This window comes from Phyllobates terribilis, unplaced genomic scaffold, assembly GCF_046119375.1.
Source record: "Phyllobates terribilis strain yellow unplaced genomic scaffold, ASM4611937v1 Scaffold_241__1_contigs__length_2998254, whole genome shotgun sequence".
NCBI classification, from domain to species: Eukaryota; Metazoa; Chordata; class Amphibia; order Anura; family Dendrobatidae; genus Phyllobates; species Phyllobates terribilis.
Window position 1 is genome coordinate 2,598,567 of NW_027363001.1, and position 26,628 is coordinate 2,625,194.

The 26,628-nt window shown below is 45.0% G+C and overlaps 20 non-coding genes and 1 pseudogene across 20 annotated transcripts; all 21 read left to right on the plus strand.

Moving 5' to 3' along the window:
- The first annotated feature begins 225 nt into the window (after positions 1 to 225).
- Positions 226 to 416, plus strand: LOC141217685 (U2 spliceosomal RNA). Its single transcript, XR_012286485.1, has one exon. It is a non-coding gene; the product is annotated as a U2 spliceosomal RNA (small nuclear RNA).
- A 1,115-nt stretch (positions 417 to 1,531) lies between these two features.
- LOC141217563 (U2 spliceosomal RNA) lies at positions 1,532 to 1,722 on the plus strand. Its single transcript, XR_012286394.1, has one exon. It is a non-coding gene; the product is annotated as a U2 spliceosomal RNA (small nuclear RNA).
- Positions 1,723 to 2,837: 1,115 nt separating this feature from the next.
- Positions 2,838 to 3,028, plus strand: LOC141217569 (U2 spliceosomal RNA). The gene has a single exon (XR_012286400.1). It is a non-coding gene; the product is annotated as a U2 spliceosomal RNA (small nuclear RNA).
- Positions 3,029 to 4,140: 1,112 nt separating this feature from the next.
- Positions 4,141 to 4,331, plus strand: LOC141217378 (U2 spliceosomal RNA). The gene has a single exon (XR_012286216.1). It is a non-coding gene; the product is annotated as a U2 spliceosomal RNA (small nuclear RNA).
- A 1,115-nt stretch (positions 4,332 to 5,446) lies between these two features.
- LOC141217686 (U2 spliceosomal RNA) lies at positions 5,447 to 5,637 on the plus strand. The gene has a single exon (XR_012286486.1). It is a non-coding gene; the product is annotated as a U2 spliceosomal RNA (small nuclear RNA).
- Positions 5,638 to 6,752: 1,115 nt separating this feature from the next.
- Positions 6,753 to 6,943, plus strand: LOC141217687 (U2 spliceosomal RNA). Its single transcript, XR_012286487.1, has one exon. It is a non-coding gene; the product is annotated as a U2 spliceosomal RNA (small nuclear RNA).
- A 1,115-nt stretch (positions 6,944 to 8,058) lies between these two features.
- LOC141217570 (U2 spliceosomal RNA) lies at positions 8,059 to 8,249 on the plus strand. Its single transcript, XR_012286401.1, has one exon. It is a non-coding gene; the product is annotated as a U2 spliceosomal RNA (small nuclear RNA).
- A 1,112-nt stretch (positions 8,250 to 9,361) lies between these two features.
- LOC141217390 (U2 spliceosomal RNA) lies at positions 9,362 to 9,552 on the plus strand. Its single transcript, XR_012286227.1, has one exon. It is a non-coding gene; the product is annotated as a U2 spliceosomal RNA (small nuclear RNA).
- A 1,112-nt stretch (positions 9,553 to 10,664) lies between these two features.
- LOC141217590 (U2 spliceosomal RNA) lies at positions 10,665 to 10,855 on the plus strand. The gene has a single exon (XR_012286419.1). It is a non-coding gene; the product is annotated as a U2 spliceosomal RNA (small nuclear RNA).
- Positions 10,856 to 11,970: 1,115 nt separating this feature from the next.
- On the plus strand, positions 11,971 to 12,161 carry LOC141217571 (U2 spliceosomal RNA). The gene has a single exon (XR_012286402.1). It is a non-coding gene; the product is annotated as a U2 spliceosomal RNA (small nuclear RNA).
- Positions 12,162 to 13,276: 1,115 nt separating this feature from the next.
- On the plus strand, positions 13,277 to 13,392 carry LOC141217656 (U2 spliceosomal RNA; annotated as a pseudogene).
- A 524-nt stretch (positions 13,393 to 13,916) lies between these two features.
- On the plus strand, positions 13,917 to 14,098 carry LOC141217599 (U2 spliceosomal RNA). The gene has a single exon (XR_012286428.1). It is a non-coding gene; the product is annotated as a U2 spliceosomal RNA (small nuclear RNA).
- Positions 14,099 to 15,210: 1,112 nt separating this feature from the next.
- Positions 15,211 to 15,401, plus strand: LOC141217688 (U2 spliceosomal RNA). The gene has a single exon (XR_012286488.1). It is a non-coding gene; the product is annotated as a U2 spliceosomal RNA (small nuclear RNA).
- A 1,115-nt stretch (positions 15,402 to 16,516) lies between these two features.
- On the plus strand, positions 16,517 to 16,707 carry LOC141217689 (U2 spliceosomal RNA). The gene has a single exon (XR_012286489.1). It is a non-coding gene; the product is annotated as a U2 spliceosomal RNA (small nuclear RNA).
- Positions 16,708 to 17,822: 1,115 nt separating this feature from the next.
- Positions 17,823 to 18,013, plus strand: LOC141217373 (U2 spliceosomal RNA). Its single transcript, XR_012286211.1, has one exon. It is a non-coding gene; the product is annotated as a U2 spliceosomal RNA (small nuclear RNA).
- A 1,115-nt stretch (positions 18,014 to 19,128) lies between these two features.
- Positions 19,129 to 19,319, plus strand: LOC141217374 (U2 spliceosomal RNA). The gene has a single exon (XR_012286212.1). It is a non-coding gene; the product is annotated as a U2 spliceosomal RNA (small nuclear RNA).
- Positions 19,320 to 20,434: 1,115 nt separating this feature from the next.
- LOC141217375 (U2 spliceosomal RNA) lies at positions 20,435 to 20,625 on the plus strand. The gene has a single exon (XR_012286213.1). It is a non-coding gene; the product is annotated as a U2 spliceosomal RNA (small nuclear RNA).
- A 1,121-nt stretch (positions 20,626 to 21,746) lies between these two features.
- LOC141217376 (U2 spliceosomal RNA) lies at positions 21,747 to 21,937 on the plus strand. The gene has a single exon (XR_012286214.1). It is a non-coding gene; the product is annotated as a U2 spliceosomal RNA (small nuclear RNA).
- A 1,115-nt stretch (positions 21,938 to 23,052) lies between these two features.
- On the plus strand, positions 23,053 to 23,243 carry LOC141217377 (U2 spliceosomal RNA). Its single transcript, XR_012286215.1, has one exon. It is a non-coding gene; the product is annotated as a U2 spliceosomal RNA (small nuclear RNA).
- Positions 23,244 to 24,358: 1,115 nt separating this feature from the next.
- On the plus strand, positions 24,359 to 24,549 carry LOC141217581 (U2 spliceosomal RNA). Its single transcript, XR_012286411.1, has one exon. It is a non-coding gene; the product is annotated as a U2 spliceosomal RNA (small nuclear RNA).
- A 1,115-nt stretch (positions 24,550 to 25,664) lies between these two features.
- Positions 25,665 to 25,855, plus strand: LOC141217379 (U2 spliceosomal RNA). The gene has a single exon (XR_012286217.1). It is a non-coding gene; the product is annotated as a U2 spliceosomal RNA (small nuclear RNA).
- The last annotated feature ends 773 nt before the right edge of the window (positions 25,856 to 26,628 follow it).

The following is a 26,628-nucleotide window of genomic DNA, read 5'->3' on the forward strand; positions in this document are numbered from 1 at the left end:
GAGGCGGGTGGGAACAGCAGGGGGTGAAGGTGCTGTGTTTAAAGAGGTGGAGTTATGCAGATCTAAAACGCGTGGATTGCAGCAGCAGCAAGCCGAAAAGTGCAGGCATGTAAGGGATCTAGAGGTTGACAACATGTCTTCTTAACGGGAGTCCAGGAGCTCATCTCCACAAATGGACTTTTCAGGATCCTTGGGTGGCTCCGTAGTTTGAAACCAATTCTGGTTATCGCTTCTCGGCCTTTTGGCTAAGATCAAGTGTAGTATCTGTTCTTATCAGTTTAATATCTGATACGTCCCCTATCTGGGGACCATATATTAAATGGATTTTTAGAACAGGGAGATGGAAAAAGAGCTTGCTCTGTCCACTCCACGCATTGACCTGGTATTGCAGTATCTCCAGGACCGGTGCACCCCTTCTTTAATGCAGTTTCTAAAATCAGAAAGAATTGAATTCAATGTTTTTTGTTCATTTTGCTTGTTTGTCGGATTTTGGGATGGACTCTTTGGCTTTGCTTTTCTTCTCCTCATTGGATTTTTCATGTTCAAAGTTGCAGAAGCCAGATTACAAGCTCATTTTGGTTCAACTTCAGCAACTGTGCATTGCATTGCCATGTAATGTGATGCAATGCTATCTTTCTAGCTCTCCCTTTTTACTTCCTTTTGGATAAACAGACATATTAGGCAAGCATTTTGGAGCTTTCACCTAAATAACTACAGGTGGTGAGATAAGCTGCACAATATAATTGACCTTTCAGTATATTGTTGCACACACACCATCTATTTAGCAAATGCCCTTGTTATCAACAGCAGCCTTTTAAACTCACCTGAGCTAACAGGTATGTGCGCTGGTTACTCTGCTGCGCTTAAAATTTCTTTTTTGGTTTGCTACAATGCCTTTTCTGAAACGTTGTCTCCTTCTGCTGGAACACTGACTTCTTTCATTTAATGCCTGCAGACTATAAAAGAGAACCCAACCCAAAAAGTTTGGTTGATTAGTCTGTGGCATTCTGTTAAACTGTTGCTTATGGCGGTCTCTGTGAGCTTCTCAGCGACATTCAGCCAGCCAGGTATCCTGCCTGCAGTAGATGGAATGTGGCAATGGAACGCTGGCTGCGCGTGTCATAATAGGCTCTGAGCCTTTATATACCTGTGCACAGCAGCAGCCACCTTCAGTCTGCTGCTGGACAGCCAGCAGCAGCAGCAGCAGGAGAGGTATGTAATCAGGAGCCCTCCTGCTAAGGGTAGACAGCTGCTCGTTCCACCCCACCCCCCGCCTTAATTGGTTCTCCTCCCTTCCAACGGTGTTGAGGCGGGTGGGAACAGCAGGGGGTGAAGGTGCTGTGTTTAAAGAGGTGGAGTTATGCAGATCTAAAACGCGTGGATTGCAGCAGCAGCAAGCCGAAAAGTGCAGGCATGTAAGGGATCTAGAGGTTGACAACATGTCTTCTTAACGGGAGTCCAGGAGCTCATCTCCACAAATGGACTTTTCAGGATCCTTGGGTGGCTCCGTAGTTTGAAACCAATTCTGGTTATCGCTTCTCGGCCTTTTGGCTAAGATCAAGTGTAGTATCTGTTCTTATCAGTTTAATATCTGATACGTCCCCTATCTGGGGACCATATATTAAATGGATTTTTAGAACAGGGAGATGGAAAAAGAGCTTGCTCTGTCCACTCCACGCATTGACTTGGTATTGCAGTATCTCCAGGACTGGTGCACCCCTTCTTTAATGCAGTTTCTAAAATCAGAAAGAATTGAATTCAATGTTTTTTGTTCATTTTGCTTGTTTGTCGGATTTTGGGATGGACTCTTTGGCTTTGCTTTTCTTCTCCTCATTGGATTTTTCATGTTCAAAGTTGCAGAAGCCAGATTACAAGCTCATTTTGGTTCAACTTCAGCAACTGTGCATTGCATTGCCATGTAATGTGATGCAATGCTATCTTTCTAGCTCTCCCTTTTTACTTCCTTTTGGATAAACAGACATATTAGGCAAGCATTTTGGAGCTTTCACCTAAATAACTACAGGTGGTGAGATAAGCTGCACAATATAATTGACCTTTCAGTATATTGTTGCACACACACCATCTATTTAGCAAATGCCCTTGTTATCAACAGCAGCCTTTTAAACTCACCTGAGCTAACAGGTATGTGCGCTGGTTACTCTGCTGCGCTTAAAATTTCTTTTTTGGTTTGCTACAATGCCTTTTCTGAAACGTTGTCTCCTTCTGCTGGAACACTGACTTCTTTCATTTAATGCCTGCAGACTATAAAAGAGAACCCAACCCAAAAAGTTTGGTTGATTAGTCTGTGGCATTCTGTTAAACTGTTGCTTATGGCGGTCTCTGTGAGCTTCTCAGCGACATTCAGCCAGCCAGGTATCCTGCCTGCAGTAGATGGAATGTGGCAATGGAGCGCTGGCTGCGCGTGTCATAATAGGCTCTGAGCCTTTATATACCTGTGCACAGCAGCAGCCACCTTCAGTCTGCTGCTGGACAGCCAGCAGCAGCAGCAGCAGGAGAGGTATGTAATCAGGAGCCCTCCTGCTAAGGGTAGACAGCTGCTCGTTCCACCCCACCCCCCGCCTTAATTGGTTCTCCTCCCTTCCAACGGTGTTGAGGCGGGTGGGAACAGCAGGGGGTGAAGGTGCTGTGTTTAAAGAGGTGGAGTTATGCAGATCTAAAACGCGTGGATTGCAGCAGCAGCAAGCCGAAAAGTGCAGGCATGTAAGGGATCTAGAGGTTGACAACATGTCTTCTTAACGGGAGTCCAGGAGCTCATCTCCACAAATGGACTTTTCAGGATCCTTGGGTGGCTCCGTAGTTTGAAACCAATTCTGGTTATCGCTTCTCGGCCTTTTGGCTAAGATCAAGTGTAGTATCTGTTCTTATCAGTTTAATATCTGATACGTCCCCTATCTGGGGACCATATATTAAATGGATTTTTAGAACAGGAAGATGGAAAAAGAGCTTGCTCTGTCCACTCCACGCATTGACCTGGTATTGCAGTATCTCCAGGACCGGTGCACCCCTTCTTTAATGCAGTTTCTAAAATCAGAAAGAATTGAATTCAATGTTTTTTGTTCATTTTGCTTGTTTGTCGGATTTTGGGATGGACTCTTTGGCTTTGATTTTCTTCTCCTCAGTGGATTTTTCATGTTCAAAGTTGCAGAAGCCAGATTACAAGCTCATTTTGGTTCAACTTCAGCAACTGTGCATTGCATTGCCATGTAATGTGATGCAATGCTATCTTTCTAGCTCTCCCTTTTTACTTCCTTTTGGATAAACAGACATATTAGGCAAGCATTTTGGAGCTTTCACCTAAATAACTACAGGTGGTGAGATAAGCTGCACAATATAATTGACCTTTCAGTATATTGTTGCACACACACCATCTATTTAGCAAATGCCCTTGTTATCAACAGCAGCCTTTTAAACTCACCTGAGCTAACAGGTATGTGCGCTGGTTACTCTGCTGCGCTTAAAATTTCTTTTTTGGTTTGCTACAATGCCTTTTCTGAAACGTTGTCTCCTTCTGCTGGAACACTGACTTCTTTCATTTAATGCCTGCAGACTATAAAAGAGAACCCAACCCAAAAAGTTTGGTTGATTAGTCTGTGGCATTCTGTTAAACTGTTGCTTATGGCGGTCTCTGTGAGCTTCTCAGCGACATTCAGCCAGCCAGGTATCCTGCCTGCAGTAGATGGAATGTGGCAATGGAACGCTGGCTGCGCGTGTCATAATAGGCTCTGAGCCTTTATATACCTGTGCACAGCAGCAGCCACCTTCAGTCTGCTGCTGGACAGCCAGCAGCAGCAGCAGGAGAGGTATGTAATCAGGAGCCCTCCTGCTAAGGGTAGACAGCTGCTCGTTCCACCCCACCCCCCGCCTTAATTGGTTCTCCTCCCTTCCAACGGTGTTGAGGCGGGTGGGAACAGCAGGGGGTGAAGGTGCTGTGTTTAAAGAGGTGGAGTTATGCAGATCTAAAACGCGTGGATTGCAGCAGCAGCAAGCCGAAAAGTGCAGGCATGTAAGGGATCTAGAGGTTGACAACATGTCTTCTTAACGGGAGTCCAGGAGCTCATCTCCACAAATGGACTTTTCAGGATCCTTGGGTGGCTCCGTAGTTTGAAACCAATTCTGGTTATCGCTTCTCGGCCTTTTGGCTAAGATCAAGTGTAGTATCTGTTCTTATCAGTTTAATATCTGATACGTCCCCTATCTGGGGACCATATATTAAATAGATTTTTAGAACAGGGAGATGGAAAAAGAGCTTGCTCTGTCCACTCCACGCATTGACCTGGTATTGCAGTATCTCCAGGACCGGTGCACCCCTTCTTTAATGCAGTTTCTAAAATCAGAAAGAATTGAATTCAATGTTTTTTGTTCATTTTGCTTGTTTGTCGGATTTTGGGATGGACTCTTTGGCTTTGCTTTTCTTCTCCTCATTGGATTTTTCATGTTCAAAGTTGCAGAAGCCAGATTACAAGCTCATTTTGGTTCAACTTCAGCAACTGTGCATTGCATTGCCATGTAATGTGATGCAATGCTATCTTTCTAGCTCTCCCTTTTTACTTCCTTTTGGATAAACAGACATATTAGGCAAGCATTTTGGAGCTTTCACCTAAATAACTACAGGTGGTGAGATAAGCTGCACAATATAATTGACCTTTCAGTATATTGTTGCACACACACCATCTATTTAGCAAATGCCCTTGTTATCAACAGCAGCCTTTTAAACTCACCTGAGCTAACAGGTATGTGCGCTGGTTACTCTGCTGCGCTTAAAATTTATTTTTTGGTTTGCTACAATGCCTTTTCTGAAACGTTGTCTCCTTCTGCTGGAACACTGACTTCTTTCATTTAATGCCTGCAGACTATAAAAGAGAACCCAACCCAAAAAGTTTGGTTGATTAGTCTGTGGCATTCTGTTAAACTGTTGCTTATGGCGGTCTCTGTGAGCTTCTCAGCGACATTCAGCCAGCCAGGTATCCTGCCTGCAGTAGATGGAATGTGGCAATGGAACGCTGGCTGCGCGTGTCATAATAGGCTCTGAGCCTTTATATACCTGTGCACAGCAGCAGCCACCTTCAGTCTGCTGCTGGACAGCCAGCAGCAGCAGCAGCAGGAGAGGTATGTAATCAGGAGCCCTCCTGCTAAGGGTAGACAGCTGCTCGTTCCACCCCACCCCCCGCTTTAATTGGTTCTCCTCCCTTCCAACGGTGTTGAGGCGGGTGGGAACAGCAGGGGGTGAAGGTGCTGTGTTTAAAGAGGTGGAGTTATGCAGATCTAAAACGCGTGGATTGCAGCAGCAGCAAGCCGAAAAGTGCAGGCATGTAAGGGATCTAGAGGTTGACAACATGTCTTCTTAACGGGAGTCCAGGAGCTCATCTCCACAAATGGACTTTTCAGGATCCTTGGGTGGCTCCGTAGTTTGAAACCAATTCTGGTTATCGCTTCTCGGCCTTTTGGCTAAGATCAAGTGTAGTATCTGTTCTTATCAGTTTAATATCTGATACGTCCCCTATCTGGGGACCATATATTAAATGGATTTTTAGAACAGGGAGATGGAAAAAGAGCTTGCTCTGTCCACTCCACGCATTGACCTGGTATTGCAGTATCTCCAGGACCGGTGCACCCCTTCTTTAATGCAGTTTCTAAAATCAGAAAGAATTGAATTCAATGTTTTTTGTTCATTTTGCTTGTTTGTCGGATTTTGGGATGGACTCTTTGGCTTTGCTTTTCTTCTCCTCATTGGATTTTTCATGTTCAAAGTTGCAGAAGCCAGATTACAAGCTCATTTTGGTTCAACTTCAGCAACTGTGCATTGCATTGCCATGTAATGTGATGCAATGCTATCTTTCTAGCTCTCCCTTTTTACTTCCTTTTGGATAAACAGACATATTAGGCAAGCATTTTGGAGCTTTCACCTAAATAACTACAGGTGGTGAGATAAGCTGCACAATATAATTGACCTTTCAGTATATTGTTGCACACACACCATCTATTTAGCAAATGCCCTTGTTATCAACAGCAGCCTTTTAAACTCACCTGAGCTAACAGGTATGTGCGCTGGTTACTCTGCTGCGCTTAAAATTTCTTTTTTGGTTTGCTACAATGCCTTTTCTGAAACGTTGTCTCCTTCTGCTGGAACACTGACTTCTTTCATTTAATGCCTGCAGACTATAAAAGAGAACCCAACCCAAAAAGTTTGGTTGATTAGTCTGTGGCATTCTGTTAAACTGTTGCTTATGGCGGTCTCTGTGAGCTTCTCAGCGACATTCAGCCAGCCAGGTATCCTGCCTGCAGTAGATGGAATGTGGCAATGGAACGCTGGCTGCACGTGTCATAATAGGCTCTGAGCCTTTATATACCTGTGCACAGCAGCAGCCACCTTCAGTCTGCTGCTGGACAGCCAGCAGCAGCAGCAGCAGGAGAGGTATGTAATCAGGAGCCCTCCTGCTAAGGGTAGACAGCTGCTCGTTCCACCCCACCCCCCGCCTTAATTGGTTCTCCTCCCTTCCAACGGTGTTGAGGCGGGTGGGAACAGCAGGGGGTGAAGGTGCTGTGTTTAAAGAGGTGGAGTTATGCAGATCTAAAACGCGTGGATTGCAGCAGCAGCAAGCCGAAAAGTGCAGGCATGTAAGGGATCTAGAGGTTGACAACATGTCTTCTTAACGGGAGTCCAGGAGCTCATCTCCACAAATGGACTTTTCAGGATCCTTGGGTGGCTCCGTAGTTTGAAACCAATTCTGGTTATCGCTTCTCGGCCTTTTGGCTAAGATCAAGTGTAGTATCTGTTCTTATCAGTTTAATATCTGATACGTCCCCTATCTGGGGACCATATATTAAATGGATTTTTAGAACAGGGAGATGGAAAAAGAGCTTGCTCTGTCCACTCCACGCATTGACCTGGTATTGCAGTATCTCCAGGACCGGTGCACCCCTTCTTTAATGCAGTTTCTAAAATCAGAAAGAATTGAATTCAATGTTTTTTGTTCATTTTGCTTGTTTGTCGGATTTTGGGATGGACTCTTTGGCTTTGCTTTTCTTCTCCTCATTGGATTTTTCATGTTCAAAGTTGCAGAAGCCAGATTACAAGCTCATTTTGGTTCAACTTCAGCAACTGTGCATTGCATTGCCATGTAATGTGATGCAATGCTATCTTTCTAGCTCTCCCTTTTTACTTCCTTTTGGATAAACAGACATATTAGGCAAGCATTTTGGAGCTTTCACCTAAATAACTACAGGTGGTGAGATAAGCTGCACAATATAATTGACCTTTCAGTATATTGTTGCACACACACCATCTATTTAGCAAATGCCCTTGTTATCAACAGCAGCCTTTTAAACTCACCTGAGCTAACAGGTATGTGCGCTGGTTACTCTGCTGCGCTTAAAATTTCTTTTTTGGTTTGCTACAATGCCTTTTCTGAAACGTTGTCTCCTTCTGCTGGAACACTGACTTCTTTCATTTAATGCCTGCAGACTATAAAAGAGAACCCAACCCAAAAAGTTTGGTTGATTAGTCTGTGGCATTCTGTTAAACTGTTGCTTATGGCGGTCTCTGTGAGCTTCTCAGCGACATTCAGCCAGCCAGGTATCCTGCCTGCAGTAGATGGAATGTGGCAATGGAACGCTGGCTGCGCATGTCATAATAGGCTCTGAGCCTTTATATACCTGTGCACAGCAGCAGCCACCTTCAGTCTGCTGCTGGACATCCAGCAGCAGCAGCAGCAGGAGAGGTATGTAATCAGGAGCCCTCCTGCTAAGGGTAGACAGCTGCTCGTTCCACCCCACCCCCCGCCTTAATTGGTTCTCCTCCCTTCCAACGGTGTTGAGGCGGGTGGGAACAGCAGGGGGTGAAGGTGCTGTGTTTAAAGAGGTGGAGTTATGCAGATCTAAAACGCGTGGATTGCAGCAGCAGCAAGCCGAAAAGTGCAGGCATGTAAGGGATCTAGAGGTTGACAACATGTCTTCTTAACGGGAGTCCAGGAGCTCATCTCCACAAATGGACTTTTCAGGATCCTTGGGTGGCTCCGTAGTTTGAAACCAATTCTGGTTATCGCTTCTCGGCCTTTTGGCTAAGATCAAGTGTAGTATCTGTTCTTATCAGTTTAATATCTGATACGTCCCCTATCTGGGGACCATATATTAAATGGATTTTTAGAACAGGAAGATGGAAAAAGAGCTTGCTCTGTCCACTCCACGCATTGACCTGGTATTGCAGTATCTCCAGGACCGGTGCACCCCTTCTTTAATGCAGTTTCTAAAATCAGAAAGAATTGAATTCAATGTTTTTTGTTCATTTTGCTTGTTTGTCGGATTTTGGGATGGACTCTTTGGCTTTGATTTTCTTCTCCTCAGTGGATTTTTCATGTTCAAAGTTGCAGAAGCCAGATTACAAGCTCATTTTGGTTCAACTTCAGCAACTGTGCATTGCATTGCCATGTAATGTGATGCAATGCTATCTTTCTAGCTCTCCCTTTTTACTTCCTTTTGGATAAACAGACATATTAGGCAAGCATTTTGGAGCTTTCACCTAAATAACTACAGGTGGTGAGATAAGCTGCACAATATAATTGACCTTTCAGTATATTGTTGCACACACACCATCTATTTAGCAAATGCCCTTGTTATCAACAGCAGCCTTTTAAACTCACCTGAGCTAACAGGTATGTGCGCTGGTTACTCTGCTGCGCTTAAAATTTCTTTTTTGGTTTGCTACAATGCCTTTTCTGAAACGTTGTCTCCTTCTGCTGGAACACTGACTTCTTTCATTTAATGCCTGCAGACTATAAAAGAGAACCCAACCCAAAAAGTTTGGTTGATTAGTCTGTGGCATTCTGTTAAACTGTTGCTTATGGCGGTCTCTGTGAGCTTCTCAGCGACATTCAGCCAGCCAGGTATCCTGCCTGCAGTAGATGGAATGTGGCAATGGAACGCTGGCTGCGCGTGTCATAATAGGCTCTGAGCCTTTATATACCTGTGCACAGCAGCAGCCACCTTCAGTCTGCTGCTGGACAGCCAGCAGCAGCAGCAGGAGAGGTATGTAATCAGGAGCCCTCCTGCTAAGGGTAGACAGCTGCTCGTTCCACCCCACCCCCCGCCTTAATTGGTTCTCCTCCCTTCCAACGGTGTTGAGGCGGGTGGGAACAGCAGGGGGTGAAGGTGCTGTGTTTAAAGAGGTGGAGTTATGCAGATCTAAAACGCGTGGATTGCAGCAGCAGCAAGCCGAAAAGTGCAGGCATGTAAGGGATCTAGAGGTTGACAACATGTCTTCTTAACGGGAGTCCAGGAGCTCATCTCCACAAATGGACTTTTCAGGATCCTTGGGTGGCTCCGTAGTTTGAAACCAATTCTGGTTATCGCTTCTCGGCCTTTTGGCTAAGATCAAGTGTAGTATCTGTTCTTATCAGTTTAATATCTGATACGTCCCCTATCTGGGGACCATATATTAAATAGATTTTTAGAACAGGGAGATGGAAAAAGAGCTTGCTCTGTCCACTCCACGCATTGACCTGGTATTGCAGTATCTCCAGGACCGGTGCACCCCTTCTTTAATGCAGTTTCTAAAATCAGAAAGAATTGAATTCAATGTTTTTTGTTCATTTTGCTTGTTTGTCGGATTTTGGGATGGACTCTTTGGCTTTGCTTTTCTTCTCCTCATTGGATTTTTCATGTTCAAAGTTGCAGAAGCCAGATTACAAGCTCATTTTGGTTCAACTTCAGCAACTGTGCATTGCATTGCCATGTAATGTGATGCAATGCTATCTTTCTAGCTCTCCCTTTTTACTTCCTTTTGGATAAACAGACATATTAGGCAAGCATTTTGGAGCTTTCACCTAAATAACTACAGGTGGTGAGATAAGCTGCACAATATAATTGACCTTTCAGTATATTGTTGCACACACACCATCTATTTAGCAAATGCCCTTGTTATCAACAGCAGCCTTTTAAACTCACCTGAGCTAACAGGTATGTGCGCTGGTTACTCTGCTGCGCTTAAAATTTATTTTTTGGTTTGCTACAATGCCTTTTCTGAAACGTTGTCTCCTTCTGCTGGGACACTGACTTCTTTCATTTAATGCCTGCAGACTATAAAAGAGAACCCAACCCAAAAAGTTTGGTTGATTAGTCTGTGGCATTCTGTTAAACTGTTGCTTATGGCGGTCTCTGTGAGCTTCTCAGCGACATTCAGCCAGCCAGGTATCCTGCCTGCAGTAGATGGAATGTGGCAATGGAACGCTGGTTGCGCGTGTCATAATAGGCTCTGAGCCTTTATATACCTGTGCACAGCAGCAGCCACCTTCAGTCTGCTGCTGGACAGCCAGCAGCAGCAGCAGGAGAGGTATGTAATCAGGAGCCCTCCTGCTAAGGGTAGACAGCTGCTCGTTCCACCCCACCCCCCGCCTTAATTGGTTCTCCTCCCTTCCAACGGTGTTGAGGCGGGTGGGAACAGCAGGGGGTGAAGGTGCTGTGTTTAAAGAGGTGGAGTTATGCAGATCTAAAACGCGTGGATTGCAGCAGCAGCAAGCCGAAAAGTGCAGGCATGTAAGGGATCTAGAGGTTGACAACATGTCTTCTTAACGGGAGTCCAGGAGCTCATCTCCACAAATGGACTTTTCAGGATCCTTGGGTGGCTCCGTAGTTTGAAACCAATTCTGGTTATCGCTTCTCGGCCTTTTGGCTAAGATCAAGTGTAGTATCTGTTCTTATCAGTTTAATATCTGATACGTTACCTATCTGGGGACCATATATTAAATGGATTTTTAGAACAGGGAGATGGAAAAAGAGCTTGCTCTGTCCACTCCACGCATTGACCTGGTATTGCAGTATCTCCAGGACCGGTGCACCCCTTCTTTAATGCAGTTTCTAAAATCAGAAAGAATTGAATTCAATGTTTTTTGTTCATTTTGCTTGTTTGTCGGATTTTGGGATGGACTCTTTGGCTTTGCTTTTCTTCTCCTCATTGGATTTTTCATGTTCAAAGTTGCAGAAGCCAGATTACAAGCTCATTTTGGTTCAACTTCAGCAACTGTGCATTGCATTGCCATGTAATGTGATGCAATGCTATCTTTCTAGCTCTCCCTTTTTACTTCCTTTTGGATAAACAGACATATTAGGCAAGCATTTTGGAGCTTTCACCTAAATAACTACAGGTGGTGAGATAAGCTGCACAATATAATTGACCTTTCAGTATATTGTTGCACACACACCATCTATTTAGCAAATGCCCTTGTTATCAACAGCAGCCTTTTAAACTCACCTGAGCTAACAGGTATGTGCGCTGGTTACTCTGCTGCGCTTAAAATTTATTTTTTGGTTTGCTACAATGCCTTTTCTGAAACGTTGTCTCCTTCTGCTGGAACACTGACTTCTTTCATTTAATGCCTGCAGACTATAAAAGAGAACCCAACCCAAAAAGTTTGGTTGATTAGTCTGTGGCATTCTGTTAAACTGTTGCTTATGGCGGTCTCTGTGAGCTTCTCAGCGACATTCAGCCAGCCAGGTATCCTGCCTGCAGTAGATGGAATGTGGCAATGAAACGCTGGCTGCGCGTGTCATAATAGGCTCTGAGCCTTTATATACCTGTGCACAGCAGCAGCCACCTTCAGTCTGCTGCTGGACAGCCAGCAGCAGCAGCAGCAGGAGAGGTATGTAATCAGGAGCCCTCCTGCTAAGGGTAGACAGCTGCTCGTTCCACCCCACCCCCCGCCTTAATTGGTTCTCCTCCCTTCCAACGGTGTTGAGGCGGGTGGGAACAGCAGGGGGTGAAGGTGCTGTGTTTAAAGAGGTGGAGTTATGCAGATCTAAAACGCGTGGATTGCAGCAGCAGCAAGCCGAAAAGTGCAGGCATGTAAGGGATCTAGAGGTTGACAACATGTCTTCTTAACGGGAGTCCAGGAGCTCATCTCCACAAATGGACTTTTCAGGATCCTTGGGTGGCTCCGTAGTTTGAAACCAATTCTGGTTATCGCTTCTCGGCCTTTTGGCTAAGATCAAGTGTAGTATCTGTTCTTATCAGTTTAATATCTGATACGTCCCCTATCTGGGGACCATATATTAAATGGATTTTTAGAACAGGAAGATGGAAAAAGAGCTTGCTCTGTCCACTCCACGCATTGACCTGGTATTGCAGTATCTCCAGGACCGGTGCACCCCTTCTTTAATGCAGTTTCTAAAATCAGAAAGAATTGAATTCAATGTTTTTTGTTCATTTTGCTTGTTTGTCGGATTTTGGGATGGACTCTTTGGCTTTGATTTTCTTCTCCTCATTGGATTTTTCATGTTCAAAGTTGCAGAAGCCAGATTACAAGCTCATTTTGGTTCAACTTCAGCAACTGTGCATTGCATTGCCATGTAATGTGATGCAATGCTATCTTTCTAGCTCTCCCTTTTTACTTCCTTTTGGATAAACAGACATATTAGGCAAGCATTTTGGAGCTTTCACCTAAATAACTACAGGTGGTGAGATAAGCTGCACAATATAATTGACCTTTCAGTATATTGTTGCACACACACCATCTATTTAGCAAATGCCCTTGTTATCAACAGCAGCCTTTTAAACTCACCTGAGCTAACAGGTATGTGCGCTGGTTACTCTGCTGCGCTTAAAATTTATTTTTTGGTTTGCTACAATGCCTTTTCTGAAACGTTGTCTCCTTCTGCTGGGACACTGACTTCTTTCATTTAATGCCTGCAGACTATAAAAGAGAACCCAACCCAAAAAGTTTGGTTGATTAGTCTGTGGCATTCTGTTAAACTGTTGCTTATGGCGGTCTCTGTGAGCTTCTCAGCGACATTCAGCCAGCCAGGTATCCTGCCTGCAGTAGATGGAATGTGGCAATGGAACGCTGGCTGCGCGTGTCATAATAGGCTCTGAGCCTTTATATACCTGTGCACAGCAGCAGCCACCTTCAGTCTGCTGCTGGACAGCCAGCAGCAGCAGCAGCAGGAGAGGTATGTAATCAGGAGCCCTCCTGCTAAGGGTAGACAGCTGCTCGTTCCACCCCACCCCCCGCCTTAATTGGTTCTCCTCCCTTCCAACGGTGTTGAGGCGGGTGGGAACAGGAGGGGGTGAAGGTGCTGTGTTTAAAGAGGTGGAGTTATGCAGATCTAAAACGCGTGGATTGCAGCAGCAGCAAGCCGAAAAGTGCAGGCATGTAAGGGATCTAGAGGTTGACAACATGTCTTCTTAACGGGAGTCCAGGAGCTCATCTCCACAAATGGACTTTTCAGGATCCTTGGGTGGCTCCGTAGTTTGAAACCAATTCTGGTTATCGCTTCTCGGCCTTTTGGCTAAGATCAAGTGTAGTATCTTTTGAAAAGGCAGTTTTGTCCTTGGGCTGCCCTAGTAAATTGATGCATATTACACACTGGTTTGGTGCACTTGTTAGTACGCCAGGTGGCTCATAGAGTTATCTGATGGAAAACATGGCCCTCCAGGATCGAAGTCACTAGGCTGGGTAAGTGTGAGGGCTTTGGAGCAATGTGCCCCAGGAGTAGGCGCCCTGGTGGGAGTCCAAGCTTATTGGGACTGGGAACCCCAGAAAGACTTGGCTTCGTAGCACGCCGCACCTTTGCCAATCATACTTTCTGAGCAACCCCCCCTATTCCTGGCCTCCGGGCTAGGAAGGGGAATTTTTATAAACCCGGTCGGAGGTCCGGTCAGCTCTGGGCTGAGAAACCAACACAGGCTCCAGCTCCACTAGGGTGGCAGCCTAGATGGAAGCTGGGAGCACGAAAACGGCTCTTCTCCGGCTTCGGCTAGGGAGAGCATCGGAGATCCCTGACCCTCGCTGTGGCCTTCTGGCTCGGAGGGATGGGGATGGTTTATTGGGGACCCTCTCCTCCGGGAAGGGTCCACATGAATCCTCGCCTCGTGCGCTGTTTTGGTGTGACTTCGGTCACATTTTTCAGTGCCTTGGATGCAGCTTCAATCAAAAAATCTGTTCTTATCAGTTTAATATCTGATACGTCCCCTATCTGGGGACCATATATTAAATGGATTTTTAGAACAGGGAGATGGAAAAAGAGCTTGCTCTGTCCACTCCACGCATTGACCTGGTATTGCAGTATCTCCAGGACCGGTGCACCCCTTCTTTAATGCAGTTTCTAAAATCAGAAAGAATTGAATTCAATGTTTTTTGTTCATTTTGCTTGTTTGTCGGATTTTGGGATGGACTCTTTGGCTTTGCTTTTCTTCTCCTCATTGGATTTTTCATGTTCAAAGTTGCAGAAGCCAGATTACAAGCTCATTTTGGTTCAACTTCAGCAACTGTGCATTGCATTGCCATGTAATGTGATGCAATGCTATCTTTCTAGCTCTCCCTTTTTACTTCCTTTTGGATAAACAGACATATTAGGCAAGCATTTTGGAGCTTTCACCTAAATAACTACAGGTGGTGAGATAAGCTGCACAATATAATTGACCTTTCAGTATATTGTTGCACACACACCATCTATTTAGCAAATGCCCTTGTTATCAACAGCAGCCTTTTAAACTCACCTGAGCTAACAGGTATGTGCGCTGGTTACTCTGCTGCGCTTAAAATTTCTTTTTTGGTTTGCTACAATGCCTTTTCTGAAACGTTGTCTCCTTCTGCTGGAACACTGACTTCTTTCATTTAATGCCTGCAGACTATAAAAGAGAACCCAACCCAAAAAGTTTGGTTGATTAGTCTGTGGCATTCTGTTAAACTGTTGCTTATGGCGGTCTCTGTGAGCTTCTCAGCGACATTCAGCCAGCCAGGTATCCTGCCTGCAGTAGATGGAATGTGGCAATGGAACGCTGGCTGCGCGTGTCATAATAGGCTCCGAGCCTTTATATACCTGTGCACAGCAGCAGCCACCTTCAGTCTGCTGCTGGACAGCCAGCAGCAGCAGCAGGAGAGGTATGTAATCAGGAGCCCTCCTGCTAAGGGTAGACAGCTGCTCGTTCCACCCCACCCCCCGCCTTAATTGGTTCTCCTCCCTTCCAACGGTGTTGAGGCGGGTGGGAACAGCAGGGGGTGAAGGTGCTGTGTTTAAAGAGGTGGAGTTATGCAGATCTAAAACGCGTGGATTGCAGCAGCAGCAAGCTGAAAAGTGCAGGCATGTAAGGGATCTAGAGGTTGACAACATGTCTTCTTAACGGGAATCCAGGAGCTCATCTCCACAAATGGACTTTTCAGGATCCTTGGGTGGCTCCGTAGTTTGAAACCAATTCTGGTTATCGCTTCTCGGCCTTTTGGCTAAGATCAAGTGTAGTATCTGTTCTTATCAGTTTAATATCTGATACGTCCCCTATCTGGGGACCATATATTAAATGGATTTTTAGAACAGGGAGATGGAAAAAGAGCTTGCTCTGTCCACTCCACGCATTGACCTGGTATTGCAGTATCTCCAGGACCGGTGCACCCCTTCTTTAATGCAGTTTCTAAAATCAGAAAGAATTGAATTCAATGTTTTTTGTTCATTTTGCTTGTTTGTCGGATTTTGGGATGGACTCTTTGGCTTTGCTTTTCTTCTCCTCATTGGATTTTTCATGTTCAAAGTTGCAGAAGCCAGATTACAAGCTCATTTTGGTTCAACTTCAGCAACTGTGCATTGCATTGCCATGTAATGTGATGCAATGCTATCTTTCTAGCTCTCCCTTTTTACTTCCTTTTGGATAAACAGACATATTAGGCAAGCATTTTGGAGCTTTCACCTAAATAACTACAGGTGGTGAGATAAGCTGCACAATATAATTGACCTTTCAGTATATTGTTGCACACACACCATCTATTTAGCAAATGCCCTTGTTATCAACAGCAGCCTTTTAAACTCACCTGAGCTAACAGGTATGTGCGCTGGTTACTCTGCTGCGCTTAAAATTTCTTTTTTGGTTTGCTACAATGCCTTTTCTGAAACGTTGTCTCCTTCTGCTGGAACACTGACTTCTTTCATTTAATGCCTGCAGACTATAAAAGAGAACCCAACCCAAAAAGTTTGGTTGATTAGTCTGTGGCATACTGTTAAACTGTTGCTTATGGCGGTCTCTGTGAGCTTCTCAGCGACATTCAGCCAGCCAGGTATCCTGCCTGCAGTAGATGGAATGTGGCAATGGAACGCTGGCTGCGCGTGTCATAATAGGCTCTGAGCCTTTATATACCTGTGCACAGCAGCAGCCACCTTCAGTCTGCTGCTGGACAGCCAGCAGCAGCAGCAGCAGGAGAGGTATGTAATCAGGAGCCCTCCTGCTAAGGGTAGACAGCTGCTCGTTCCACCCCACCCCCCGCCTTAATTGGTTCTCCTCCCTTCCAACGGTGTTGAGGCGGGTGGGAACAGCAGGGGGTGAAGGTGCTGTGTTTAAAGAGGTGGAGTTATGCAGATCTAAAACGCGTGGATTGCAGCAGCAGCAAGCCGAAAAGTGCAGGCATGTAAGGGATCTAGAGGTTGACAACATGTCTTCTTAACGGGAGTCCAGGAGCTCATCTCCACAAATGGACTTTTCAGGATCCTTGGGTGGCTCCGTAGTTTGAAACCAATTCTGGTTATCGCTTCTCGGCCTTTTGGCTAAGATCAAGTGTAGTATCTGTTCTTATCAGTTTAATATCTGATACGTCCCCTATCTGGGGACCATATATTAAATGGATTTTTAGAACAGGGAGATGGAAAAAGAGCTTGCTCTGTCCACTCCACGCATTGACCTGGTATTGCAGTATCTCCAGGACCGGTGCACCCCTTCTTTAATGCAGTTTCTAAAATCAGAAAGAATTGAATTCAATGTTTTTTGTTCATTTTGCTTGTTTGTCGGATTTTGGGATGGACTCTTTGGCTTTGCTTTTCTTCTCCTCATTGGATTTTTCATGTTCAAAGTTGCAGAAGCCAGATTACAAGCTCATTTTGGTTCAACTTCAGCAACTGTGCATTGCATTGCCATGTAATGTGATGCAATGCTATCTTTCTAGCTCTCCCTTTTTACTTCCTTTTGGATAAACAGACATATTAGGCAAGCATTTTGGAGCTTTCACCTAAATAACTACAGGTGGTGAGATAAGCTGCACAATATAATTGACCTTTCAGTATATTGTTGCACACACACCATCTATTTAGCAAATGCCCTTGTTATCAACAGCAGCCTTTTAAACTCACCTGAGCTAACAGGTATGTGCGCTGGTTACTCTGCTGCGCTTAAAATTTCTTTTTTGGTTTGCTACAATGCCTTTTCTGAAACGTTGTCTCCTTCTGCTGGAACACTGACTTCTTTCATTTAATGCCTGCAGACTATAAAAGAGAACCCAACCCAAAAAGTTTGGTTGATTAGTCTGTGGCATTCTGTTAAACTGTTGCTTATGGCGGTCTCTGTGAGCTTCTCAGCGACATTCAGCCAGCCAGGTATCCTGCCTGCAGTAGATGGAATGTGGCAATGGAACGCAGGCTGCGCGTGTCATAATAGGCTCTGAGCCTTTATATACCTGTGCACAGCAGCAGCCACCTTCAGTCTGCTGCTGGACAGCCAGCAGCAGCAGCAGCAGGAGAGGTATGTAATCAGGAGCCCTCCTGCTAAGGGTAGACAGCTGCTCGTTCCACCCCACCCCCCGCCTTAATTGGTTCTCCTCCCTTCCAACGGTGTTGAGGCGGGTGGGAACAGCAGGGGGTGAAGGTGCTGTGTTTAAAGAGGTGGAGTTATGCAGATCTAAAACGCGTGGATTGCAGCAGCAGCAAGCCGAAAAGTGCAGGCATGTAAGGGATCTAGAGGTTGACAACATGTCTTCTTAACGGGAGTCCAGGAGCTTATCTCCACAAATGGACTTTTCAGGATCCTTGGGTGGCTCCGTAGTTTGAAACCAATTCTGGTTATCGCTTCTCGGCCTTTTGGCTAAGATCAAGTGTAGTATCTGTTCTTATCAGTTTAATATCTGATACGTCCCCTATCTGGGGACCATATATTAAATGGATTTTTAGAACAGGGAGATGGAAAAAGAGCTTGCTCTGTCCACTCCACGCATTGACCTGGTATTGCAGTATCTCCAGGACCGGTGCACCCCTTCTTTAATGCAGTTTCTAAAATCAGAAAGAATTGAATTCAATGTTTTTTGTTCATTTTGCTTGTTTGTCGGATTTTGGGATGGACTCTTTGGCTTTGCTTTTCTTCTCCTCATTGGATTTTTCATGTTCAAAGTTGCAGAAGCCAGATTACAAGCTCATTTTGGTTCAACTTCAGCAACTGTGCATTGCATTGCCATGTAATGTGATGCAATGCTATCTTTCTAGCTCTCCCTTTTTACTTCCTTTTGGATAAACAGACATATTAGGCAAGCATTTTGGAGCTTTCACCTAAATAACTACAGGTGGTGAGATAAGCTGCACAATATAATTGACCTTTCAGTATATTGTTGCACACACACCATCTATTTAGCAAATGCCCTTGTTATAAACAGCAGCCTTTTAAACTCACCTGAGCTAACAGGTATGTGCGCTGGTTACTCTGCTGCGCTTAAAATTTCTTTTTTGGTTTGCTACAATGCCTTTTCTGAAACGTTGTCTCCTTCTGCTGGAACACTGACTTCTTTCATTTAATGCCTGCAGACTATAAAAGAGAACCCAACCCAAAAAGTTTGGTTGATTAGTCTGTGGCATTCTGTTAAACTGTTGCTTATGGCGGTCTCTGTGAGCTTCTCAGCGACATTCAGCCAGCCAGGTATCCTGCCTGCAGTAGATGGAATGTGGCAATGGAACGCTGGCTGCGCGTGTCATAATAGGCTCTGAGCCTTTATATACCTGTGCACAGCAGCAGCCACCTTCAGTCTGCTGCTGGACAGCCAGCAGCAGCAGCAGCAGGAGAGGTATGTAATCAGGAGCCCTCCTGCTAAGGGTAGACAGCTGCTCGTTCCACCCCACCCCCCGCCTTAATTGGTTCTCCTCCCTTCCAACGGTGTTGAGGCGGGTGGGAACAGCAGGGGGTGAAGGTGCTGTGTTTAAAGAGGTGGAGTTATGCAGATCTAAAACGCGTGGATTGCAGCAGCAGCAAGCCGAAAAGTGCAGGCATGTAAGGGATCTAGAGGTTGACAACATGTCTTCTTAACGGGAGTCCAGGAGCTCATCTCCACAAATGGACTTTTCAGGATCCTTGGGTGGCTCCGTAGTTTGAAACCAATTCTGGTTATCGCTTCTCGGCCTTTTGGCTAAGATCAAGTGTAGTATCTGTTCTTATCAGTTTAATATCTGATACGTCCCCTATCTGGGGACCATATATTAAATGGATTTTTAGAACAGGGAGATGGAAAAAGAGCTTGCTCTGTCCACTCCACGCATTGACCTGGTATTGCAGTATCTCCAGGACCGGTGCACCCCTTCTTTAATGCAGTTTCTAAAATCAGAAAGAATTGAATTCAATGTTTTTTGTTCATTTTGCTTGTTTGTCGGATTTTGGGATGGACTCTTTGGCTTTGCTTTTCTTCTCCTCATTGGATTTTTCATGTTCAAAGTTGCAGAAGCCAGATTACAAGCTCATTTTGGTTCAACTTCAGCAACTGTGCATTGCATTGCCATGTAATGTGATGCAATGCTATCTTTCTAGCTCTCCCTTTTTACTTCCTGTTGGATAAACAGACATATTAGGCAAGCATTTTGGAGCTTTCACCTAAATAACTACAGGTGGTGAGATAAGCTGCACAATATAATTGACCTTTCAGTATATTGTTGCACACACACCATCTATTTAGCAAATGCCCTTGTTATCAACAGCAGCCTTTTAAACTCACCTGAGCTAACAGGTATGTGCGCTGGTTACTCTGCTGCGCTTAAAATTTCTTTTTTGGTTTGCTACAATGCCTTTTCTGAAACGTTGTCTCCTTCTGCTGGAACACTGACTTCTTTCATTTAATGCCTGCAGACTATAAAAGAGAACCCAACCCAAAAAGTTTGGTTGATTAGTCTGTGGCATTCTGTTAAACTGTTGCTTATGGCGGTCTCTGTGAGCTTCTCAGCGACATTCAGCCAGCCAGGTATCCTGCCTGCAGTAGATGGAATGTGGCAATGGAACGCTGGCTGCGCGTGTCATAATAGGCTCTGAGCCTTTATATACCTGTGCACAGCAGCAGCCACCTTCAGTCTGCTGCTGGACAGCCAGCAGCAGCAGCAGCAGGAGAGGTATGTAATCAGGAGCCCTCCTGCTAAGGGTAGACAGCTGCTCGTTCCACCCCACCCCCCGCCTTAATTGGTTCTCCTCCCTTCCAACGGTGTTGAGGCGGGTGGGAACAGCAGGGGGTGAAGGTGCTGTGTTTAAAGAGGTGGAGTTATGCAGATCTAAAACGCGTGGATTGCAGCAGCAGCAAGCCGAAAAGTGCAGGCATGTAAGGGATCTAGAGGTTGACAACATGTCTTCTTAAAGGGAGTCCAGAAGCTCATCTCCACAAATGGACTTTTCAGGATCCTTGGGTGGCTCCGTAGTTTGAAACCAATTCTGGTTATCGCTTCTCGGCCTTTTGGCTAAGATCAAGTGTAGTATCTGTTCTTATCAGTTTAATATCTGATACGTCCCCTATCTGGGGACCATATATTAAATGGATTTTTAGAACAGGGAGATGGAAAAAGAGCTTGCTCTGTCCACTCCACGCATTGACCTGGTATTGCAGTATCTCCAGGACCGGTGCACCCCTTCTTTAATGCAGTTTCTAAAATCAGAAAGAATTGAATTCAATGTTTTTTGTTCATTTTGCTTGTTTGTCGGATTTTGGGATGGACTCTTTGGCTTTGCTTTTCTTCTCCTCATTGGATTTTTCATGTTCAAAGTTGCAGAAGCCAGATTACAAGCTCATTTTGGTTCAACTTCAGCAACTGTGCATTGCATTGCCATGTAATGTGATGCAATGCTATCTTTCTAGCTCTCCCTTTTTACTTCCTTTTGGATAAACAGACATATTAGGCAAGCATTTTGGAGCTTTCACCTAAATAACTACAGGTGGTGAGATAAGCTGCACAATATAATTGACCTTTCAGTATATTGTTGCACACACACCATCTATTTAGCAAATGCCCTTGTTATCAACAGCAGCCTTTTAAACTCACCTGAGCTAACAGGTATGTGCGCTGGTTACTCTGCTGCGCTTAAAATTTCTTTTTTGGTTTGCTTTTTTTTCAATGCCTTTTCTGAAACGTTGTCTCCTTCTGCTGGAACACTGACTTCTTTCATTTAATGCCTGCAGACTATAAAAGAGAACCCAACCCAAAAAGTTTGGTTGATTAGTCTGTGGCATTCTGTTAAACTGTTGCTTATGGCGGTCTCTGTGAGCTTCTCAGCGACATTCAGCCAGCCAGGTATCCTGCCTGCAGTAGATGGAATGTGGCAATGGAACGCTGGCTGCGCGTGTCATAATAGGCTCTGAGCCTTTATATACCTGTGCACAGCAGCAGCCACCTTCAGTCTGCTGCTGGACAGCCAGCAGCAGCAGCAGCAGGAGAGGTATGTAATCAGGAGCCCTCCTGCTAAGGGTAGACAGCTGCTCGTTCCACCCCACCCCCCGCCTTAATTGGTTCTCCTCCCTTCCAACGGTGTTGAGGCGGGTGGGAACAGCAGGGGGTGAAGGTGCTGTGTTTAAAGAGGTGGAGTTATGCAGATCTAAAACGCGTGGATTGCAGCAGCAGCAAGCCGAAAAGTGCAGGCATGTAAGGGATCTAGAGGTTGACAACATGTCTTCTTAACGGGAGTCCAGGAGCTCATCTCCACAAATGGACTTTTCAGGATCCTTGGGTGGCTCCGTAGTTTGAAACCAATTCTGGTTATCGCTTCTCGGCCTTTTGGCTAAGATCAAGTGTAGTATCTGTTCTTATCAGTTTAATATCTGATACGTCCCCTATCTGGGGACCATATATTAAATGGATTTTTAGAACAGGGAGATGGAAAAAGAGCTTGCTCTGTCCACTCCACGCATTGACCTGGTATTGCAGTATCTCCAGGACCGGTGCACCCCTTCTTTAATGCAGTTTCTAAAATCAGAAAGAATTGAATTCAATGTTTTTTGTTCATTTTGCTTGTTTGTTGGATTTTGGGATGGACTCTTTGGCTTTGCTTTTCTTCTCCTCAATGGATTTTTCATGTTCAAAGTTGCAGAAGCCAGATTACAAGCTCATTTTGGTTCAACTTCAGCAACTGTGCATTGCATTGCCATGTAATGTGATGCAATGCTATCTTTCTAGCTCTCCCTTTTTACTTCCTTTTGGATAAACAGACATATTAGGCAAGCATTTTGGAGCTTTCACCTAAATAACTACAGGTGGTGAGATAAGCTGCACAATATAATTGACCTTTCAGTATATTGTTGCACACACACCATCTATTTAGCAAATGCCCTTGTTATCAACAGCAGCCTTTTAAACTCACCTGAGCTAACAGGTATGTGCGCTGGTTACTCTGCTGCGCTTAAAATTTCTTTTTTGGTTTGCTACAATGCCTTTTCTGAAACGTTGTCTCCTTCTGCTGGAACACTGACTTCTTTCATTTAATGCCTGCAGACTATAAAAGAGAACCCAACCCAAAAAGTTTGGTTGATTAGTCTGTGGCATTCTGTTAAACTGTTGCTTATGGCGGTCTCTGTGAGCTTCTCAGCGACATTCAGCCAGCCAGGTATCCTGCCTGCAGTAGATGGAATGTGGCAATGGAACGCTGGCTGCGCGTGTCATAATAGGCTCTGAGCCTTTATATACCTGTGCACAGCAGCAGCCACCTTCAGTCTGCTGCTGGACAGCCAGCAGCAGCAGCAGCAGGAGAGGTATGTAATCAGGAGCCCTCCTGCTAAGGGTAGACAGCTGCTCGTTCCACCCCACCCCCCGCCTTAATTGGTTCTCCTCCCTTCCAACGGTGTTGAGGCGGGTGGGAACAGCAGGGGGTGAAGGTGCTGTGTTTAAAGAGGTGGAGTTATGCAGATCTAAAACGCGTGGATTGCAGCAGCAGCAAGCCGAAAAGTGCAGGCATGTAAGGGATCTAGAGGTTGACAACATGTCTTCTTAACGGGAGTCCAGGAGCTCATCTCCACAAATGGACTTTTCAGGATCCTTGGGTGGCTCCGTAGTTTGAAACCAATTCTGGTTATCGCTTCTCGGCCTTTTGGCTAAGATCAAGTGTAGTATCTGTTCTTATCAGTTTAATATCTGATACGTCCCCTATCTGGGGACCATATATTAAATGGATTTTTAGAACAGGGAGATGGAAAAAGAGCTTGCTCTGTCCACTCCACGCATTGACCTGGTATTGCAGTATCTCCAGGACCGGTGCACCCCTTCTTTAATGCAGTTTCTAAAATCAGAAAGAATTGAATTCAATGTTTTTTGTTCATTTTGCTTGTTTGTCGGATTTTGGGATGGACTCTTTGGCTTTGCTTTTCTTCTCCTCATTGGATTTTTCATGTTCAAAGTTGCAGAAGCCAGATTACAAGCTCATTTTGGTTCAACTTCAGCAACTGTGCATTGCATTGCCATGTAATGTGATGCAATGCTATCTTTCTAGCTCTCCCTTTTTACTTCCTTTTGGATAAACAGACATATTAGGCAAGCATTTTGGAGCTTTCACCTAAATAACTACAGGTGGTGAGATAAGCTGCACAATATAATTGACCTTTCAGTATATTGTTGCACACACACCATCTATTTAGCAAATGCCCTTGTTATCAACAGCAGCCTTTTAAACTCACCTGAGCTAACAGGTATGTGCGCTGGTTACTCTGCTGCGCTTAAAATTTCTTTTTTGGTTTGCTACAATGCCTTTTCTGAAACGTTGTCTCCTTCTGTTGGAACACTGACTTCTTTCATTTAATGCCTGCAGACTATAAAAGAGAACCCAACCCAAAAAGTTTGGTTGATTAGTCTGTGGCATTCTGTTAAACTGTTGCTTATGGCGGTCTCTGTGAGCTTCTCAGCGACATTCAGCCAGCCAGGTATCCTGCCTGCAGTAGATGGAATGTGGCAATGGAACGCTGGCTGCACGTGTCATAATAGGCTCTGAGCCTTTATATACCTGTGCACAGCAGCAGCCACCTTCAGTCTGCTGCTGGACAGCCAGCAGCAGCAGCAGCAGGAGAGGTATGTAATCAGGAGCCCTCCTGCTAAGGGTAGACAGCTGCTCGTTCCACCCCACCCCCCGCCTTAATTGGTTCTCCTCCCTTCCAACGGTGTTGAGGCGGGTGGGAACAGCAGGGGGTGAAGGTGCTGTGTTTAAAGAGGTGGAGTTATGCAGATCTAAAACGCGTGGATTGCAGAAGCAGCAAGCCGAAAAGTGCAGGCATGTAAGGGATCTAGAGGTTGACAACATGTCTTCTTAACGGGAGTCCAGGAGCTCATCTCCACAAATGGACTTTTCAGGATCCTTGGGTGGCTCCGTAGTTTGAAACCAATTCTGGTTATCGCTTCTCGGCCTTTTGGCTAAGATCAAGTGTAGTATCTGTTCTTATCAGTTTAATATCTAATACGTCCCCTATCTGGGGACCATATATTAAATGGATTTTTAGAACAGGGAGATGGAAAAAGAGCTTGCTCTGTCCACTCCACGCATTGACCTGGTATTGCAGTATCTCCAGGACCGGTGCACCCCTTCTTTAATGCAGTTTCTAAAATCAGAAAGAATTGAATTCAATGTTTTTTGTTCATTTTGCTTGTTTGTCGGATTTTGGGATGGACTCTTTGGCTTTGCTTTTCTTCTCCTCATTGGATTTTTCATGTTCAAAGTTGCAGAAGCCAGATTACAAGCTCATTTTGGTTCAACTTCAGCAACTGTGCATTGCATTGCCATGTAATGTGATGCAATGCTATCTTTCTAGCTCTCCCTTTTTACTTCCTTTTGGATAAACAGACATATTAGGCAAGCATTTTGGAGCTTTCACCTAAATAACTACAGGTGGTGAGATAAGCTGCACAATATAATTGACCTTTCAGTATATTGTTGCACACACACCATCTATTTAGCAAATGCCCTTGTTATCAACAGCAGCCTTTTAAACTCACCTGAGCTAACAGGTATGTGCGCTGGTTACTCTGCTGCGCTTAAAATTTCTTTTTTGGTTTGCTACAATGCCTTTTCTGAAACGTTGTCTCCTTCTGCTGGAACACTGACTTCTTTCATTTAATGCCTGCAGACTATAAAAGAGAACCCAACCCAAAAAGTTTGGTTGATTAGTCTGTGGCATTCTGTTAAACTGTTGCTTATGGCGGTCTCTGTGAGCTTCTCAGCGACATTCAGCCAGCCAGGTATCCTGCCTGCAGTAGATGGAATGTGGCAATGGAACGCTGGCTGCGCGTGTCATAATAGGCTCTGAGCCTTTATATACCTGTGCACAGCAGCAGCCACCTTCAGTCTGCTGCTGGACAGCCAGCAGCAGCAGCAGCAGGAGAGGTATGTAATCAGGAGCCCTCCTGCTAAGGGTAGACAGCTGCTCGTTCCACCCCACCCCCCGCCTTAATTGGTTCTCCTCCCTTCCAACGGTGTTGAGGCGGGTGGGAACAGCAGGGGGTGAAGGTGCTGTGTTTAAAGAGGTGGAGTTATGCAGATCTAAAACGCGTGGATTGCAGCAGCAGCAAGCCGAAAAGTGCAGGCATGTAAGGGATCTAGAGGTTGACAACATGTCTTCTTAAAGGGAGTCCAGAAGCTCATCTCCACAAATGGACTTTTCAGGATCCTTGGGTGGCTCCGTAGTTTGAAACCAATTCTGGTTATCGCTTCTCGGCCTTTTGGCTAAGATCAAGTGTAGTATCTGTTCTTATCAGTTTAATATCTGATACGTCCCCTATCTGGGGACCATATATTAAATGGATTTTTAGAACAGGGAGATGGAAAAAGAGCTTGCTCTGTCCACTCCACGCATTGACCTGGTATTGCAGTATCTCCAGGACCGGTGCACCCCTTCTTTAATGCAGTTTCTAAAATCAGAAAGAATTGAATTCAATGTTTTTTGTTCATTTTGCTTGTTTGTCGGATTTTGGGATGGACTCTTTGGCTTTGCTTTTCTTCTCCTCATTGGATTTTTCATGTTCAAAGTTGCAGAAGCCAGATTACAAGCTCATTTTGGTTCAACTTCAGCAACTGTGCATTGCATTGCCATGTAATGTGATGCAATGCTATCTTTCTAGCTCTCCCTTTTTACTTCCTTTTGGATAAACAGACATATTAGGCAAGCATTTTGGAGCTTTCACCTAAATAACTACAGGTGGTGAGATAAGCTGCACAATATAATTGACCTTTCAGTATATTGTTGCACACACACCATCTATTTAGCAAATGCCCTTGTTATCAACAGCAGCCTTTTAAACTCACCTGAGCTAACAGGTATGTGCGCTGGTTACTCTGCTGCGCTTAAAATTTCTTTTTTGGTTTGCTTTTTTTTCAATGCCTTTTCTGAAACGTTGTCTCCTTCTGCTGGAACACTGACTTCTTTCATTTAATGCCTGCAGACTATAAAAGAGAACCCAACCCAAAAAGTTTGGTTGATTAGTCTGTGGCATTCTGTTAAACTGTTGCTTATGGCGGTCTCTGTGAGCTTCTCAGCGACATTCAGCCAGCCAGGTATCCTGCCTGCAGTAGATGGAATGTGGCAATGGAACGCTGGCTGCGCGTGTCATAATAGGCTCTGAGCCTTTATATACCTGTGCACAGCAGCAGCCACCTTCAGTCTGCTGCTG